At 34.4% G+C, this 17,592-nt stretch overlaps 1 protein-coding gene and 1 long non-coding RNA gene across 2 annotated transcripts in view; both read left to right on the top strand.

Moving 5' to 3' along the window:
• The window catches only part of LOC149597169 (uncharacterized), a 267,950-nt gene that overhangs the window by 12,964 nt on the left and 237,394 nt on the right, over positions 1 to 17,592 (top strand). The window lies entirely within an intron of this gene.
• On the top strand, positions 3,378 to 6,004 carry LOC149597170 (uncharacterized). The gene is made up of 2 exons (XR_016379307.1): positions 3,378 to 4,130; positions 4,224 to 6,004. It is a non-coding gene; the product is annotated as an uncharacterized LOC149597170 (long non-coding RNA).

The following is a 17,592-nucleotide window of genomic DNA, read 5'->3' on the forward strand; positions in this document are numbered from 1 at the left end:
GAGCGCTTCCTTTAAATATGACAAGTTTATTTGCCAGACTAAATATTGCGTCAGGAATTGGTGGTTGGTTAACTTTCAAACAGGACAGCGCCCAAATTTGAATATATTACCATTGATTCGACTCGTGTTTTTTTGCTATGAAAGGCAAATAGGTATTGATAGTTTGCGCTAAAAAGGGGGCTTGGATGACATTCGTTACATTTTAATATTTATTTCCTATATCTATTTAAAAATACTCGACTTTATTATTTATTTTAAGAATTTAAAATACTAAAATTAATAATGAAGTATTATTATTATTATTATTAATATATTTTGGCGGGGATAGATTTAATTTTAGAAGTAGGAATGGAGAACAGAGTAATATCTGGGCGCGCGCGAGTCAAAGTCCCGGACCCCCTTTCCCCCCGGGACGGGAGGGGGGGGGTATGAAAGAAGAGGCGGGAGGGTCATAGCGACAGAGGTAAAAAGGAATTACGTATTTAATTTTTCGCCGTCCCCGTCAGCAACGTCATATCAAAACGTAGGGTTTAAGTGAGCCAGCCAATAAGATATAAGTTAAACTTTACGTTACGTGTTGGTTGGTTGGAGGGAGGGGCTCTATACCGGGCTACGAGTCGGAGGGGTTGAAGTAAATAGTTAAATACTAACCGTTGAGCTCCATTCCTACTTCTAAAATTAAATCTATCCCTGATTTTGGCAAGCCCTGCACCAAATATTTATATTTTCATGCAATTTCGAGTTTTGATCTAAAAAGGCAAATCAAAATAGGCCTAGGATGAAATGAAATATATTTTGGAGAAAAAACCTCGAAAGAAATAAAATATTATCTTGAAGGAAAAAAATTGGCATTCCAAGATAAGTTGGTTGGGTTGAAGTCATTTATGGGATAGTACCAACACCTTTAAAGCCCAGACCAGAAAAAAAAAATAGCATTGGCACCGAAAAAGCGCTCAAATCGAGAAAAATCAAAGAAGTTCGGGTGTTGTATATTATATCCCCCAAATAATTTATGACCTTTTATTAGTTACACTCTTAGATTGGTCGTTTTTCGGGCGTGTTTTTAATGGTAAAGTGACACGTTTAATGATTGCTTATCTGGTAGTCGATTTCGGTTCTATTTTTCAAAGTAATTTATCGAAGGTTATCCGGGTATTATTTATAATTGTAGATTCGTCTTGGGATGGATGAGAGTTTTAGTTTAATTGCGATTTGTAGGGGGCGCTGCTGCTGCTGATAAGAATTTAACAGGTTTAGTTTTTTTTGCACGGTACGATTTGGACTCCCTATAGATTTACAAGCTCCAATAAAAGAATTACATCCTTATTTAACGTCAAACAAGAGGATTTATGCTGACTCTTATCAATCCTGACCTTTTACTTATATTTTACACCCCCAACCCCCCCCCCACTCTCTCTCTCTCTCCCAATCGCGGGTTCAAAGGTCAAACTTCATTTCAAATGAAGGACGTTTCATAAACTTGAAATTAATGTCTAGATTGTCTTTAATGATAACTCTTTCATTTTAATTAGAAATATTTAGGAATTAAATGGAATTTATTTTTCAATTCCAATCTTTAGTTAGTTTTCACGATTTCGGCTTTAGTTTCAGCGCAGTGTTGCCAGGGCCTCTGTGAGGCAAGTTGGTTTAAGTATTGAGTCGAACTGAACTGCTAGCCTTTATCACCACAATCTTTTGACTCTGGCAACACTGGGGCAATAACCCCCTTTAGTGTAAACTATGTATTCTATCCGGTTCAAAGGTCAGACATGGCACGATGAATTGTTATATCGCGTTTTATTTCAAAAATTTATAAACAATGCTTGGTTAAATTTATACTTTTAATTAGTTCTTAATGGACTTTTTCTATTAGTAGCCCTTTAAATTAATGACAATTAACTTAATTAATTAATTAGTGTACTCTTTAAGAACTTTTAAGTTAATCTTTCTGTTTAGGGTTTTGAATAGGCATCCCGCTGATTCCATAATGAAATCCTTTTAAATTTTAAATCCATATTTCATGGGAATTTTTCGGTTTCCCCACCGTTTATGGGTACATTTTTCAATTATCACTAGAGAGATTCCTTCTTGGTGGTCCTTTAAGCAACTCCCCCCAAATTATCGCAACAAACAAAAGATAACTTATAGAGTGTTTTCGCGCTTCTCTAGAGACATAACTCATTTTTTTTCAAGGTTAAAGGTTAACTACCCAACAATAATTCGTGAAAAATATGAAAACTCATAAAACAAATAAATAAGACCAGAGTTAAAATTTTATTAGTTAATTGCGAATTTTAGTACTTAGGTATATGAATTATTGTTATTATTGCTTTGTAAAATGGCGGGACAATTGATGTAATGTCACTTGAGTAGAGGACACAAATAATTGAACGTTGGACCTGTGACCAATGGATGTTTGTAAGGTCGTAACCTTTAAGGAAAGTTCTAAGCTAAGCTACGTGAGCCAAGGCCCCGGTTTGTAAAAGTGATAAATGGTCGTGTTTACCAGTTACTGGCGCTGCATTCCCGCGTTGTTTTGTTTTCATTTTGTAGTGCTACGTTGTAGCCGCCGTGGGATCCGCTATGCGCCCTCATCTGTCAACCTAGAAAAACCCTATTGGCCATTTTTGAGCGTGAATAACCTTTTGCCTCTTACTAAAATAAATATTGCCTAGAAACATACCCCCGAAAAAGGGTAAATTCGAGGGGATAATCACTCAAATTCCTAGTAAACATTATTTGAAATACGTCACAGGCACCACGTGACGCCAAGATACAAAGACTCCGCATTGAGTGGGACTGGACAACTAGTCCTTGTTTTTCACCATACTCGAAGTGGTAGATTTCGAAATAAACCGAGCTGAGCTTCTTAGAACCACTGCCCCCTCGGCCACGTGTGTCTATGACGTATTTCAAGGTGTATAACTCTCCTATTGAAAAATACAATGGAATACTTTCAAACTTTTCACGCAATGTAGTGAATTACCCCTCGAAAAATGAATCTTTCTGAGAAAAATAGTGATTCGAATCCCAAAACCCTAAACCGAAATGAATGAAATATGACAACGATTCGGTATTTTCTATGTCGATTTTTCTTATAAATTCCATAGAACATTTAATGTTTTTCTTAAGCCTTTGTTTCCCCCTGTAATCGATAGCGTATAATGTTTTTAGTGTGAAAACATCTCGGTGTTAATCCTAGGGTACAAAGAGTTGAACGACTGTTTTTTTGAAACTGGTCCTCTGGGGAATTATTATTTTCTTCTTTATTTGAGACAGGTTTTAGGCCTTACTCACCAAAAGATTTTAATATCTTGTATCATGTTAAGAAGAATGTTAATTTTTTTCTTCAATATTAGATTTGTGTTCTGAATTCTATGAGAGCGATAGCTCTCTTAGATAAGACCTCATACCGACTTCAATGTATAAGGATGGTTTTTTGATTGGTTATAACTTTTTTTGTATCGTATTAACTGCTTTGAAAAAATTCCACAGAACTACAATTCGGGCCCTAAATATGTGGTTAAAATTTCAAAAAGATCCATCCATTAGTTTTTCTTATAAAAAATAAAGTTGCTAAGGGTGGTTTTCATTTCCATAAAAATTTTACGATATTTTGATGAAAATCCTGAAATTTTCCATAGAAATAACATGGGAAAAATTTAACAGATAGCCTTTTTGTGGAAGCCGTCATGAAATAACTATACGTTTGTTTGATTTGAAAACGGTTTCAAATGAAAGCCTCATATTTAGTATTTGTGCTTTCTAGCTTTCATTGATTAATTTTAAGTTTAAGTATGTTTAATTTTAAATTTTCAAAATTACCCCAATCTGCGTTATTTAAGCATGGATAGACTGATTTACTAGAAAATATCAGCGCGACCAAAATTGGCCTTTTTTTGCGTTTAGTTGCGTCATATTAATCCGATTGTTTTTTCTTAATGCCTTTTGGTTGAAATGGCCTATCGATAGTGAAATAAGACTGCTTTAATAGCTCTTTTCCCCTTTTTCACCCCGTTTGTGGCCGCCATTTTTTTAAGGTGAAAAAATTTGAGAGTGGGTCCTTTTTCGTTGTCATTTTCATATATTTTGAGGATTTGCTCATGGATGGATTTTAAATATAATATAAAGTAGGTTTCAAGCTTTAATATAAGCCCAATTTCATAATTTTCCAACTTTTTATTGTCCCACAATCTATTTCTAAACTTGGCACTTTTTTTAAGGCGGTGAAACCCGTGAAATTGCGCTAAGCCTTGGCTTACCGTTAATTTTGCCATTTAAAAAAATTGTTTACCTCTCGTTGCCCGTTACTTCGCCTTCTCGTATCGTCGAATTTTTAAAGTTTAGACTTTGAAAGTAGTGCTTAGTTTTCTTAAATATTATTTAATTGTATAAAATTTTAATATTATAATTGCGTAAAACGAATTCAATGTTTTTTGTTGATGGAACGCGCCTTGCATTTGAATTTCGTTCCCTCGAAACTACCCCCTTTAAGTTACTGGCCGGACTCCGCTGGAGGCTTTTCCTTTATCGCCGCGGTCGCTCCTTCAGCCTCGAAAACAGCTGTAGTGAGAATTGTTATTTACTAAAATGTATACGCTCAGTGTGTTGTTGTGTTTGCATTTTAATGCTTCTAATCGTAGTACGTGTCGAGGTTTACGAATCCAACGTGTGTTGCGAAATGAAAATCAAGGGTGGATACTATATGATCTATGCTTTAAAAGGAATTTGACGGCGACATGCAGCCAAGCAAAACGGTATTAGGCCTTGCCAAAACTTGACTGAGCTATTGCGCCTTGTCATATTATCACCTATCAATGATATAATAAATTCACCCTCGGATATCCTGTGACGAGGAGATGGTTTTAAAGTTACTAACACTCGATTTTGGAGTAGATATTGTCTTGTGACACTTGAAGTAACGATTTAATCTTATAAACAAACTAACATCATGAGCCCATATCGTAAATTAACCGATGTTGATATTAAAGCTTAATTGAAATACTGATACCAATTTTTTTAACTCAATGAATTTTAATATCAACATCAACAATTATCTTCTGAAAGAGATAACTACTTATATTCCATTCAAATTTCTCGCAACATTTCAAATTAACGAGTAGAAATGTGCAAATGAAGTTCAAACTGATTAATTGGGCAAATTGCTATATTGTTCACCGTTACCGATGACAGATAGATTTGCGTCCTTCAGTAGTGTTTATTATACTTGTAAAATGGTAAGCGAAATCTGTGATTAAAGTTTAAAATAGACATGAGCAAAAACAGCTTTATTCATATCAACTCGGTTACCGAATATCTAAAATTTGACCAAAATTAAAAAAATATTCTCTTCGTGATTAAAAATCTTGTTTGAAGCAGCAAGCGGCCATCTAATCCTTATTTACCTTCTTTTGAAAAAAAATAATAGGTTGATACCTCTTTCAGTAGATTGTTCATTGATATTTCAGTTTCATTGAGTTTAAAAAAAAATTAGTTCCACCATTGGTTGATTTTCAATATTGACCAATCAATAATCACAAATTTTAATAACTAAATCACAAAAACCGGTTCAAAACCATATTAGTTTTGAAACGATTAAATTATAATTTTAACCATATATACTAGTTAATTCCTCGTAGGTAATTAGTTAATTGTCTTAGTCAAATTAATGCTGAATATTACATACAAAAAGTAAATAATAAATTAACTTCTAAAATTTAAATGTAAAGTGTGTGCATTATTTCCCAATTAATAAAAGATATCCACCTATTTTCACTCAAATTAATTACTAATTTGTGGATAATGGATAGAAAATGTCGAGCTCTAATTGCGATATAGCTAAAATCAATCCCACTGGCTATTTATAATACAATATAACCTTTGCCCTATGCTTACTATATTGAATTTTATTTGTAAAATTTAAAACATAAAATAGTATTACAATTTATTTAATTAAATAATTATTAATAAATTTCAATAAAATAAATTCTGGTTAAATACATAACACTACTTTTTATTAATTTTCTGAAATTATCAGAGCTAAATATCAAAGACACATATTTAATTGCTCTCATTTTGACACAACTGCAACCGTATAGATTTATTCATTTAATAACATTTCTCATTTCTAATTATTTAAATTCAAAGGGCTGTATTAACTTTTAAAGGTGAAAACCCAGCTGACTTAGAAGTAAAAAAATACCAGGCTGCCAGGCTGTCTCTAACACAACAAAGTTGGCCATTCTCGCTTATGAGAAATGAATCCTTGTCATATGCATCTCTGGACTTTAGGAGCTCCAGGACTCCCAACTGAAGCAGGGTGGGAAATAGGGATTTTTTTAAAACTAGACATTGGGCCAGCGACCCCCCTGCCCTGGAATAAAGAACTGGTCCATGACCATTGACCAGGGCGCGGCGTCTGCTAAACTAAAGAAGTGGGTAATTAAAATAGTTGAGATAATGTCTGGACCCTGGTTACCCTAGAATTTCCTTAGTGGTCCTGTGGACCACTGCTCACCCTCCGATTTAATTTTTAAACTGGTCATTTTCCCTGTGCCACCGCCTTATTTACAACGCTGAACTGAAGATTTCTTTTGACCGGACCATAGCCTACTCGATCACGCGCAACACGTCGCAAGCTGCTTGCGCTATAGCGCGAGTCAGGGTGGGAAATAAGGATTTTTTTAAACTGGACATTAGGCCAGAGACCCTCCTGACTTGGAATAAATAAACTAGTCCGTGACCATTGGCCAGAGCACGTCGTCTGCTAAGCTAAAGAAGTGTGTAATTAAAATAGTTGAGTTAATGTCTGGACTCTGGTTACCCTTGAATTTTTTAGTAGTCTCGTGGACCACTGACCCCCCTCCGATTTAATTTTTGAACTGTACCAGGCAATTTTTAAACTCGTCATTTGCCCTGTGTTACCGCCTTATTTCCCACGCTGGCGCGAGTTGCTTTGCGTTGTCGAGTGCGTGATGGAGCGGGCTATGCCTGGAGTCCCAACCCCCGTTCTTGGAAGAGGGAAGTAACCCCTAGGAGGATGGAACTCGTTCCTCCTAGGTAACCCGTTACTTACTACCAAAATACCCACTAGCATAGCTCACTCGATCACGCTCTCTTTTCCCCGGCTACATATTTTGAAGAGGGCACTTTTTAGGCGTATTTTTAACAATCTTGGATCACCTTTGTGGACTTTTATGGTAGCCCTTATAAATTGAGTCGGCATTGCCCTGACTATATTGTGTTTAAGGTTTATAAGCTTAATATCAAACAGACGTTAGTTAATGCTACAAAAAAGTTCGAAATTGATAATCTCGGATCGTCTTTGAGAAGTTTTAAGGATATCCTAATTTCATATTGGGCTTATGAAAAGTTTGAGCTAAAGGTTAAACAGACATAAATCAGCGTTTTAAAAAATTGTGTAAAACTGTCAATTTGGTCCGATTTGTGGAATTTTTAGGGGAGCGCCTCGCGTTTCAATAAAGGGTTGTAAAAAATTGTATTATGTTAATTACAATAAGAATACAATGAGTTACGTTTTTATTTTTTGGAGTATCATTATAAATAAATGACTGTTGAGCTAAAGTTACGGTCCCCTTTATATATGTTTCTGCTTAGTGTAGATTTTGAAAATGTAAAACAGTTTCTTAACAATCTTAATTAAAATGAAGACTGAAGGAGCAGATATTAATCAAAAATGTCTTGATTAGAATCAAGTCCTAAAAAGTATCGATAAGACTGAGGTTATCACTTGACTGAAGGATCAGATATTAATTTTTCTTTTAATTGAAACTTAAAGGCATGCTTAAGAAAAAGCAACGTTCCATTACCGTTTTCCGTTGAAATAACTTATTTTACAGGTAATCAATTTCAAAAATTTACTTATCTCGGGTTTTCGGGCACAATTCCATTCTCCCAAAACATTTTATCATTACATTAATTACTTTTGAGAGATAACGTGTCAAAATAAGCTTTAAAACAATAAAAAACTGAATGAGCGGTCTGTTTAGCCATGACCAAAACCTTCAAATCAGTGTTGCTAATGTTAGAAAGTGGATGTTCCCACTTCCATTTTAAAAATTTGCCGCATTTCCCACACCCCCTTTTTTACAGTCATATTTATCTGGACTATTTTATCATACTAAGTTTAATATGGAATATCACTCCGCATGGCTTTGACAATATGTACAAATGCTATAAAGCTTTAAAATTCTCAAAATATGCTTTCTTTTTTTTTTCAGTGCCAAACTTAAAATCACCGAATTTATTTCAAAATGTCGCTTGAAATTATTAAACCGGATAAAATTTTCGAAAATGCACTAATTTTAACTGTGCAGTTAAAAATTAGTGCATTTTTGAAAATTTTGCAGAAAATTCCGACATTTGATTAATTTCGGAAAAATATTACTTTTTCCCCACAGAGCCTAAAACCAAACCTAAATCTCCCACGATGTGGAAAATTACCCACACATTGTCAAAACTGCTTTAAAAACTTACAACAAGCACACTTTCGAGACATGTTCTGAACAAATTAGTGCTTAACCCGCTAATAGTACGACCACGGAGAATTGATGTAAACTGTAGTTGAAATATATTCATGTGCGAACTGCGGCACTGAATGGTCTCTAACCATTGTTTGAAACTAGAGAGAGAAATAGTGAGCAGCATTAATCATGTCCTGAGCTATGAGAATGAACAGTATGACTGTTGACTGAAGTACACTAGACATTACATCATTTTGCATAACCACGAGTAAAAATCTAACTGTCCCTACTTAATTTTCCGCCATTTTTTTAAAACGTATCCACTGCGAAGCATGCCGGGCACAAATGAGGGAACCTTTTAAAACTCAATGTCATACACATACTCTCTCAAAAGTAATTAATGTAATGATAAAATGTTTTGGGGGAATGGAATTGTGCCCGAAAACCCGAGATAAGTAAATTTTTGAAATTGATTACCTGTAAAATAAGTTATTTCAACGGAAAACGGTAATGGAACGTTGCTTTTTCTTAAGCATGCCTTTAAGTTTCAATTAAAAGAAAAATTAATATCTGATCCTTCAGTCAAGTGATAACCTCAGTCTTATCGATACTTTTTAGGACTTGATTCTAATCAAGACATTTTTGATTAATATTAAAAATGATTTAATAGTGTTGGAAGAACGGGTTAACTTCTCATAGAGTTTAACACGGTGCAACTTTGGAGTTGCCAGTACTCCATAACTGAAACAGTGTCTTTGCAACTTATATAACTTTATATATTATTAAAATATAGACGTTACCACCAGTACAGTATTAACACTGCTTTTGCGAGCTATTGACACTCGGTATACTTTGTCCGCGTTAAAATGTATGATTAGATAACACTGAATGCCATTACTGTATAATTATCCATCTTCTAAGAAAAGAAATTAATATTTACAGAAATTTATCTTAATTCATTTTAAATTCTTATTTAAGATTATTAACCCCCACTTCTCCCCCCGGGGGGGGGGGGTTAACATCACATCCGTTGCGTGATGGGATTGAACACGTCACGAATAAAAATCTCGCGAAAAAAAAAAAATAAATAAATTCCAAGCCGTGAAATATAAAAATAATTTCGAATTTACGGGATCCACCCAAAAATATTCTTTTTTTTTATATTCATGGAAATTCTTAGCTAAAGGGGCAAGAAAAATCTCTTGGCCATCATCAAAATGCCGTTTATGAATGACAGCACGTGTAATAAAAACTATTAATTCGAGATACAGAGGGGTCTAACATTTACCTCGATTAAATATCTCCCTATAATAAATTAAGGTTAATTTATGCCGAGTGTTCGAGCCCTTTTTAAAAGTTTCGCGCTGCGGTTTTCTTTTGAACTACGATCATATTAGAGAAAGCGGGGAAGGGGGGGGAGAGGGAGCTTTTGAATTTGATTCTTCTCACTTTGAAATATTTACACTTTTCAAATTCTTTTTTTAAAAATGGAGATCTAGCTGCTATTGATGAAAAACTTCTTCGTGATTGCGTGTCGTGTTTGGGTGGGTTTCGTCTTTTCAAAAAAAAAAAAAAAATAGAAAAAAATATTTAATTTTGTTTTGAATGAGAATTAATCACCTATTAATTGAGCGTCGTTTCAAATAATTAGTTATCTTTAAATAATAATAATACGGTTTACGTTATAACTTTATTCTAATTTAGGGGGAAAACTACCAGGTAATAGTAGGATTATACTATACCAATTGAAACTATTTATTTAGTTTAATTTTTGTTCTTTGGTCGCGGAAAACCACTATAATATAACTTATTATTAGTTATTTATTTATTTATTTAATTTCAATGTATTTGTCCTACCAGACACAAGACCCTATCATGGTGGGGGGGAAACCCCTACAGTATAGTAAGAAAACTACTACACTAGTCTGTTAAAAAGACTAAATTGCGGTTTAATTCGATGTTGCGTTAAAGATGGTTGGGTTTTTCTTAATGAGACATCTGTCGATCTGCGCCTGGATCCCTCGCAGGGGGGGGGGTGGGTCGGTCTACAAGAAAAGGCGTCATTACGTCACCTGGTCTCAGTTTGAAAATTGATTATTACTGTTAAACGGAATCCGCTGGCACCCTAGGCGCAACCATACCCCCTCCCCCAGCCCAAAGTGGTACCGCCTTATCATTTTGGACTGGGAAATCTTCAGGGATGTCGAGGAATTTCCCCTCAGTTTCGTTTTACTCCTAATTATTGGGTTACGGTTAACAGATCTCTCGTGTCATGCCATTTAACATTGATTCCCCCGGCTTGGCTTCGCTGTCAACCGTCGCCCGTTGATTTTATATGAATGCGAGTTAAGTTGCAGATGTAACACCTGCCCTTGCACGATATTATCAAGGGAGAATATTATTTCGCTCCTTATTTTCGCTTTCACTCGGCTATTATTTTAAAATTAAAATTAAAAATGATAATTCAATCTCGGTATAGTGGTTCAGTGGCTTAGACTATTTGAATTGGATTAGATTAGTCGGGGAAACCATATATAGTCCAGTCAAAATTATGACCCATAATGCACTTCGAGGCAAACGTCAAAATTTCAATTGAAATTATGTTATAACCTATTTTCTATTATATTTTTTGTTATTTTGAAATTAACGCTAGTAATTAAATTAATTTCCTTATTTTAATTTAATCATATTTAAAGTATGACCCCCGGGGGAAGCGATCAAAATTATGACCCATAATGCACTTCGAGGCACACGTCAAAATTTCTATTCAAAAAATGTAACCTATTTTCTATTATATTTTTTGTTATTTTGAAATTAACTCAAATAATTAAATTAATTTCCTTATTTTATTTAATTTAATCATATTTAAAGTATGACCCCGGGGGAAGCGATCAAAATTATGACCCATAATGCACTTCGAGGCACACGTCAAAATTTCTATTCAAAAAATGTAACCTATTTTCTATTATATTTTCTGTTATTTTGAAATTAATGCTTATAATTAAATTAATTTCCTTATTTTAATTAATTTAATCACATTTTAAAGTATGACCCCGGGGGGGGGGGAAGCGATTAAAATAAATTTTCCTGTGGGTTCTATATACTGCAGTCGATACCTTGAAACAATGAAATTAATAATTAATGTTAATTTTTTTTCTCTTAAATTTCTTTAATAATGAATGCAAAATATTTTCGTAAACCGCTAAATACTTTTTTTTTTCTTTAAGATGTTGCGTAGCGCAATTAAGACGTTTTAATTTCTTCCCCTCATTCTGTCGTTCTCATTAAGAGACGATAACCTATTATTAAAAAATATTCCGAGACAACTAAAATTATATTAAGACGTTCCTCTCGTCGAAAGGAAGAGTCTACGTTTAATGTTAGATCTTCATTATGTGTATAGAGAAAAATCTGGCCCACCAACCAACCAACCTCTTAACAGCGCCACGCGGTAATTAGACTCGAAAAATACCACTCCATAGTCTCTTTTAAACCGCTAAGAAAATCTGCAGGGAGAAAAACTATGCCAAAACCAAAAGAGAGAGAAACTTGTATGGTAGTAATATTGCAGGTGATGTCTATGGTTTTTGTATCAAGTATATAAAATATGTATTATTTTGGCCCCAGGGCCAATTTGGGGGAAGCGCGGCTCTCCTTTTGAATTTGCCGCTTATCACCTTGAAAAATTATAAATGCACGGACTACTTTTTAGTATATAGAGATTAACGTTGTATATAACTCCGCTTGACTATTATCTTCATTGCATTTTACCATTGGTAACTTAAAATATACTTTTGTAGGTATCCGCTTTACGTCTACTTTTAATTTCACTTCACCCATTGTTTAAGACATGCAGGAAGTTTGCCTCACTTGTTGCTATGTCTATATATATATATGTATCTACGTAATTATTCCGGATTTTAATCAATTAACTCTCTAATTATTAATAATTAAACGGACGTAAAATTAACCCCGCTCGAGAAGATTGATATTGAATATAAGATGGTTGAGTGTGCAAATTAATACTTGTAAGTGTTGCCAGTCGTCATTTGTGACGTCTGCAATTCAACCGCAATCTACAATATAACAGAGAGATTCCGTTCTATTCGGTAATTATCATTCAGTTCCAAACCCGAGACTCTGAACACAAATTACCGGCAACCCTGAAGGCTGAAGCGCATGCGCGGCGGTTAAAGGTTAAATTAATAATTGAGCGTAAAAGTGTTCCATGCCAAATTTAACACGCTTTGTTAGCCAGCCAATCATTGCTTATTTCTTTTTAAAAAGGAACAAGTTTTTTAACAGCGTGTTTAAGTCGCATTCGATACCCAAATATTATTTATTCGTTTGCACCGATTTCAACTTAACTTTACGCTAAGTTTTAAAGGCTATTTAACTACAATTAGACTCCGTTAAAAAACAACCCCATAACGCGCGCGGTATAAGTCTTTAGTATCATCTTAAATTGGTCAATTATAATAATACATATTTTTCGTTTTAAACTGCCAAATCGTGATAAACAGAATTCTTTTCAAAATGTTTTCCAGTTAAATAGCTTTCCAGAAATTTCAAATTCCTCCCAAGTGGTTAAGTGTTTTTTTTTCTTCAGTAACTATTTTTAATTTGCGAAGCTGAGTTTAAAAAATTTAAATTAAATATTTTTATTTTAAAAATTTTAAAAACCCTTTTAGAGTTGATAATAATTTTAATGTTTCAAACTCAAGAAGCACGTGCGGTGTCATTTTTGGCGCGTGCCACTTGACGTAAAAGAGAATTAAATAAAAGCGCGCGAAATCGCTCGTGCACGATTTGTATAGAAAAAAAATTGCGCGCGCGTGAAATTCGCCACGCGTTGTCATAGAAACGCGCGCCTTTGATTTATATATTTTTTTATTATTCATCTTAACCCTTTCTATATGGCGCGAGATTTTATTTTTTCTCGCGTGGTACTTCGCGCCATTTTTGACAGCTGTATCTAATTGGCGGGAAAAAACAGATTTTTGGCCTAACTTGTTGTTGATAAAATGTTGTTAAAAAGCGAATGTCATCGAAATGGAAAAGGTATAGTTAAGAAATCTTGGCGGGAAATGGACGCTTGTGAATGTTATAAATGGACGGTTGTGAATGCGTGCAGTTTGGCCAGAAAATAGTCTTTCTCTCCATTGTTAAGCGGTTATCATTTCCTTTGGGAACTTTTGAATACAAAATAAGCGGTATAATTGAATAGAGTGAAGTCGACTATATAATACAAGGGGGGTTAACCCCCACACACAGACACGCGCACTGAAAAATTGTAAATAAGTCGCTATATTTCTTAAATTTAACGATTGGTGAGCACATTTTCGCGACACTATTGTTGCCGCGTTGAAACTCAAGAACTATAACTTTTTCGCCTCAAAAACTACTTTTATCTATAGTAAATTATTTTAAAGTTATAAAATAATACTCTAGATCGTCATTTGAAGAGGCGGAACGAATTGATAGAGACACTAGATAACTTCGGCTTAGTTTATTTTGGGGGGTTAGATTTAGACCAAGTATAAGTTAGAAATGTTACCATCCCATTGTATTCTTGGATAGGAAAAAAAGACGCGATCTTTGTGGTGAATTTCCGACTCTCTTTTAACTCGACGCTGCCGCTGGTGCTATTGTCCGAAGAATAGCAGCGTTTTCTCTCTCTCTCTCTCTAAGTGCCATTGCAGTTATATAATATATTTTTTATATAAAACTGCCCTGGACCCTCTCTTTTTCTCTCTGACCCATAAGTATCATAATTCTCATCTAAGTTGGCTTTTTCCAACGTTACATTGATTATGGTGCATTCCTTTTCAAGTAGTTGTCCAGGGTTGCAACAAATTAATACATTGGAAAACTTAATGTAGATCGAGTTTATTTAATTATAAACACTTAAAACGTGCTGTAAACATTTACACTTTCGGCCTAAAAAGCACACAAAAAGGTCAGGGAAAATCTCATACAAAGGTCAGGGAAAATCTCATACAAAGGTCAGGGAAAATCTCAGGAAAAGGTCAGGGAAAATCTCAGGAAAATCTCAGGAAAAGGTCAGGGATAACCTCGAAAAGTCAGGGAATTTGGTTGGTTCTGAAAATTCCCTGGCAACCCTGTTGTCGTACAAACCTTCCTAACTAATTAATTCATTTCTTAGTTAGATAATTAATAGTTCTTCATTGAACTATAATTACATACTGAAATAATTAAAATGGACAATAATAACTTTATTTTTATTCAAGACTTCGATTACAATTATTTTACTTAGGGTATTGTAAGAAAGCCGTGGAAATTATAGATCTTCAGGATCTTCCTTAGTATATTCTATGGACCATTTTAATCCAAATCTTGGGGCCCATATTGACCAGCCTTAAATCCTACAAAGTGAGAGGCCTAGATTTAAGGCGGTGATTAAGTAGCTCTCATCTCTGTGTGAAACACCCCATTATATATTTTTATAGACCAATTTTGTTGGCGTTTGCAACTCTAAGAAAGAGCTTATTCCTTAAATGCGTTACGGAAGCCGTAACGGTATCCCGCGTGAAAATGGTCTATCTAAGGGGCGTGAACTCTTGACCCCGGTCATTTTTAACCCAATGGAGGTGTCGATTGGACTTGGACTATACCGGAAACCGTCTCTATCCTTTCTTAGGGCACTTCCTGGGGGCTGTGGGTGCCCATGCACTTTCACTAGACAATGCCCCATGAAATGGCCCCTTTATTACGTATCAGGGGGGTCCCGTTCGCATATAGCCTTTAGGGGGTAGGACATTTATTTTTTTTCATCAAATGATAAAAATAAATAAAATATGACATCTCACACTTCCGAACTTGTCTTATCAATAAAAATGTCATGTCATATTTCAATCCCGAAGCTATAACTCACGGGACAACTTGTTCTTTTCTTCTTTTAATTAAGATAGTTAGATATGGCCGGCGCGCGTGAGATTGCACGCGCTCCGAGGGAACTAACACTTCAAACCAATTAAGGATATAAAAACTACTCTCAATACAATTCTAATCGTGATAGTGTCCTTCCCCTCGTTTTATATTGCACGCGCTCCGAGGGAACTAACACTCCAAAGCAATTAAGGATATAAAAACTACTCTCAATACAATTCTAATCGTGATAGTGTCCTTCCCCTCGTTTTATATTTCACGCGCTCCGAGGGAACTAACACTCCAAAGCAATTAAGGATATAAAAACTACTCTCAATACAATTCTAATCGTGATAGTGTCCTTCCCCTCGTTTTATATTTCACGCGCTCCGAGGGAACTAACACTTCAAACCAATTAAGGATATAAAAACTACTCTCAATACAATTCTAATCGTTATAGTGTCCTTCCCCTCGTTTTATATTTCACGCGCTCCGAGGGAACTAACACTTCAAACCAATTAAGGATATAAAAAATACTCTCAATACAATTCTAATCGTAATAGTGTCCTTCCCCTCGATTTATATTTCACGCGCTTGAACCCGTAATGGATGGGAAAAAAAAAGAAATTCTTTGAATTATTGGAATTCTTCATTTTGTACTTAGAACACTGGGGCTAAAGTGGAGGCGGATTACTACGTAATGTTAAAGACCCCCTTGGTGTGGTTGGTAGAAAGTAGTTTAGGTTCTACGCGTTAAAAGGTGGTGGGGGGGTGGATTTATTTGATTGGCATTTTACAAGGTTCCAGGACATTGATTACGTCATTAAATTAAAATCGTATCAGATTGAGACAGACAGAGAGCAGAGTAGAGTGGTAATTTGCGGTCCGAGCATCATCCCTTTTTAAATTTCGCCGACAGGGGGCGTACGATTCGGAGAGATTCTAATTTTGACAACTCTGACTCCGCCCAACTTAAATAGAGGGTCCATTTCTCGAAACTCATATTGGCTTCGAATAATTGAATTATTTTGCCAATGTGAACAGGCCATTTTTCCCCCATTTGAAATTTAAAGGGAATATCACCTTTTCCCATTTGATGACACGAGTCACTTTGATTAAAAAAATATTAGTTTATATTTTAACATCGTGTTTTTTTAATCTTAAATAATTTCACATTTTATTTATTTTTTTATTTTATTACGGATCCTTTTTTTCAATGAAAGCAAAATTAGGGTTCGCAATTTTCCTCGCCTTTTCGATAAAATTTAGATTGATTGAAACCGGTTCAAAAATAAAAAATTACCGATATACCAAGATGTAGAACAATTTCCCCCTAATCCCGCGCTTTCTTATTTTAAACTTTAACCAGCAAATTTTAAATATATTTTAAACGCAAAGTATCCAACCCCTCTGATTAATTTTCTTCAAAATACATATTATTTTTTTTTATTATTATAGTCAAAATAAATTTTAGTCGGCGAAACTTGAAACGTTCTTTAATTTTGATGGATTTGAATTTCAAGGGATTTGACAATAATGTTAATTTTATAGTATTTAAGATCCTATTATAAGGAAGCCACTTATTATTAGGTAGATCGACGCCATCTTGTTTATGTTTATGCAGCATTTATTCATGTTTATATCTGAAAGTTTTTTTTTAAATAGTGTGAGAAAATATGCCTCAGATGTATAATAACAGATAATAATTTCCCAATTTTATTTAATATCTGAAAAAATTTCTACTAGAGTTTTAAATACTTAATTAAACTCGGATTATAGTATTTTAGTGGCTTGGTGGTAACGAATGGGGGGGGGGGTTTAGCGCTAAAGAGGCTAGAGAAATTTCCTTCCCCCTTTGATTAACTTTAACTGCACTGAACCGAACTGAATTATTTAAGCTTAATTCAGTTCATTGTAGAAAGCGTTTGAAATGACTGGCAACACTTGTATTTGCACACTTACCTATAGTCCAGCCACTTAACGAGTAGCAATTCTTCTCAATAGAAAATTTAACATTAAATAATAATTAATCATAAAATTCAAATAATAATTTATCAAAACATTTTATTTAAGAAAAGAAATAAAATGTTCCCTTAAAAAATTATATAATTTTTTTTTAATTATTAATTCCAAAATGTATTAACTCTACTTTACCTGTAGTATAAAAGATACGATATTATGGCGGTTAAGGTATTTTAAGAGCCGTGTTACGTTTATATAT

The sequence above is a fragment of the Phalangium opilio genome, unplaced genomic scaffold (genome assembly GCF_054372755.1).
Source record: "Phalangium opilio isolate 3A_F unplaced genomic scaffold, DU_Popi_V2 ptg000369l_1, whole genome shotgun sequence".
Taxonomy (NCBI): Eukaryota; Metazoa; Arthropoda; class Arachnida; order Opiliones; family Phalangiidae; genus Phalangium; species Phalangium opilio.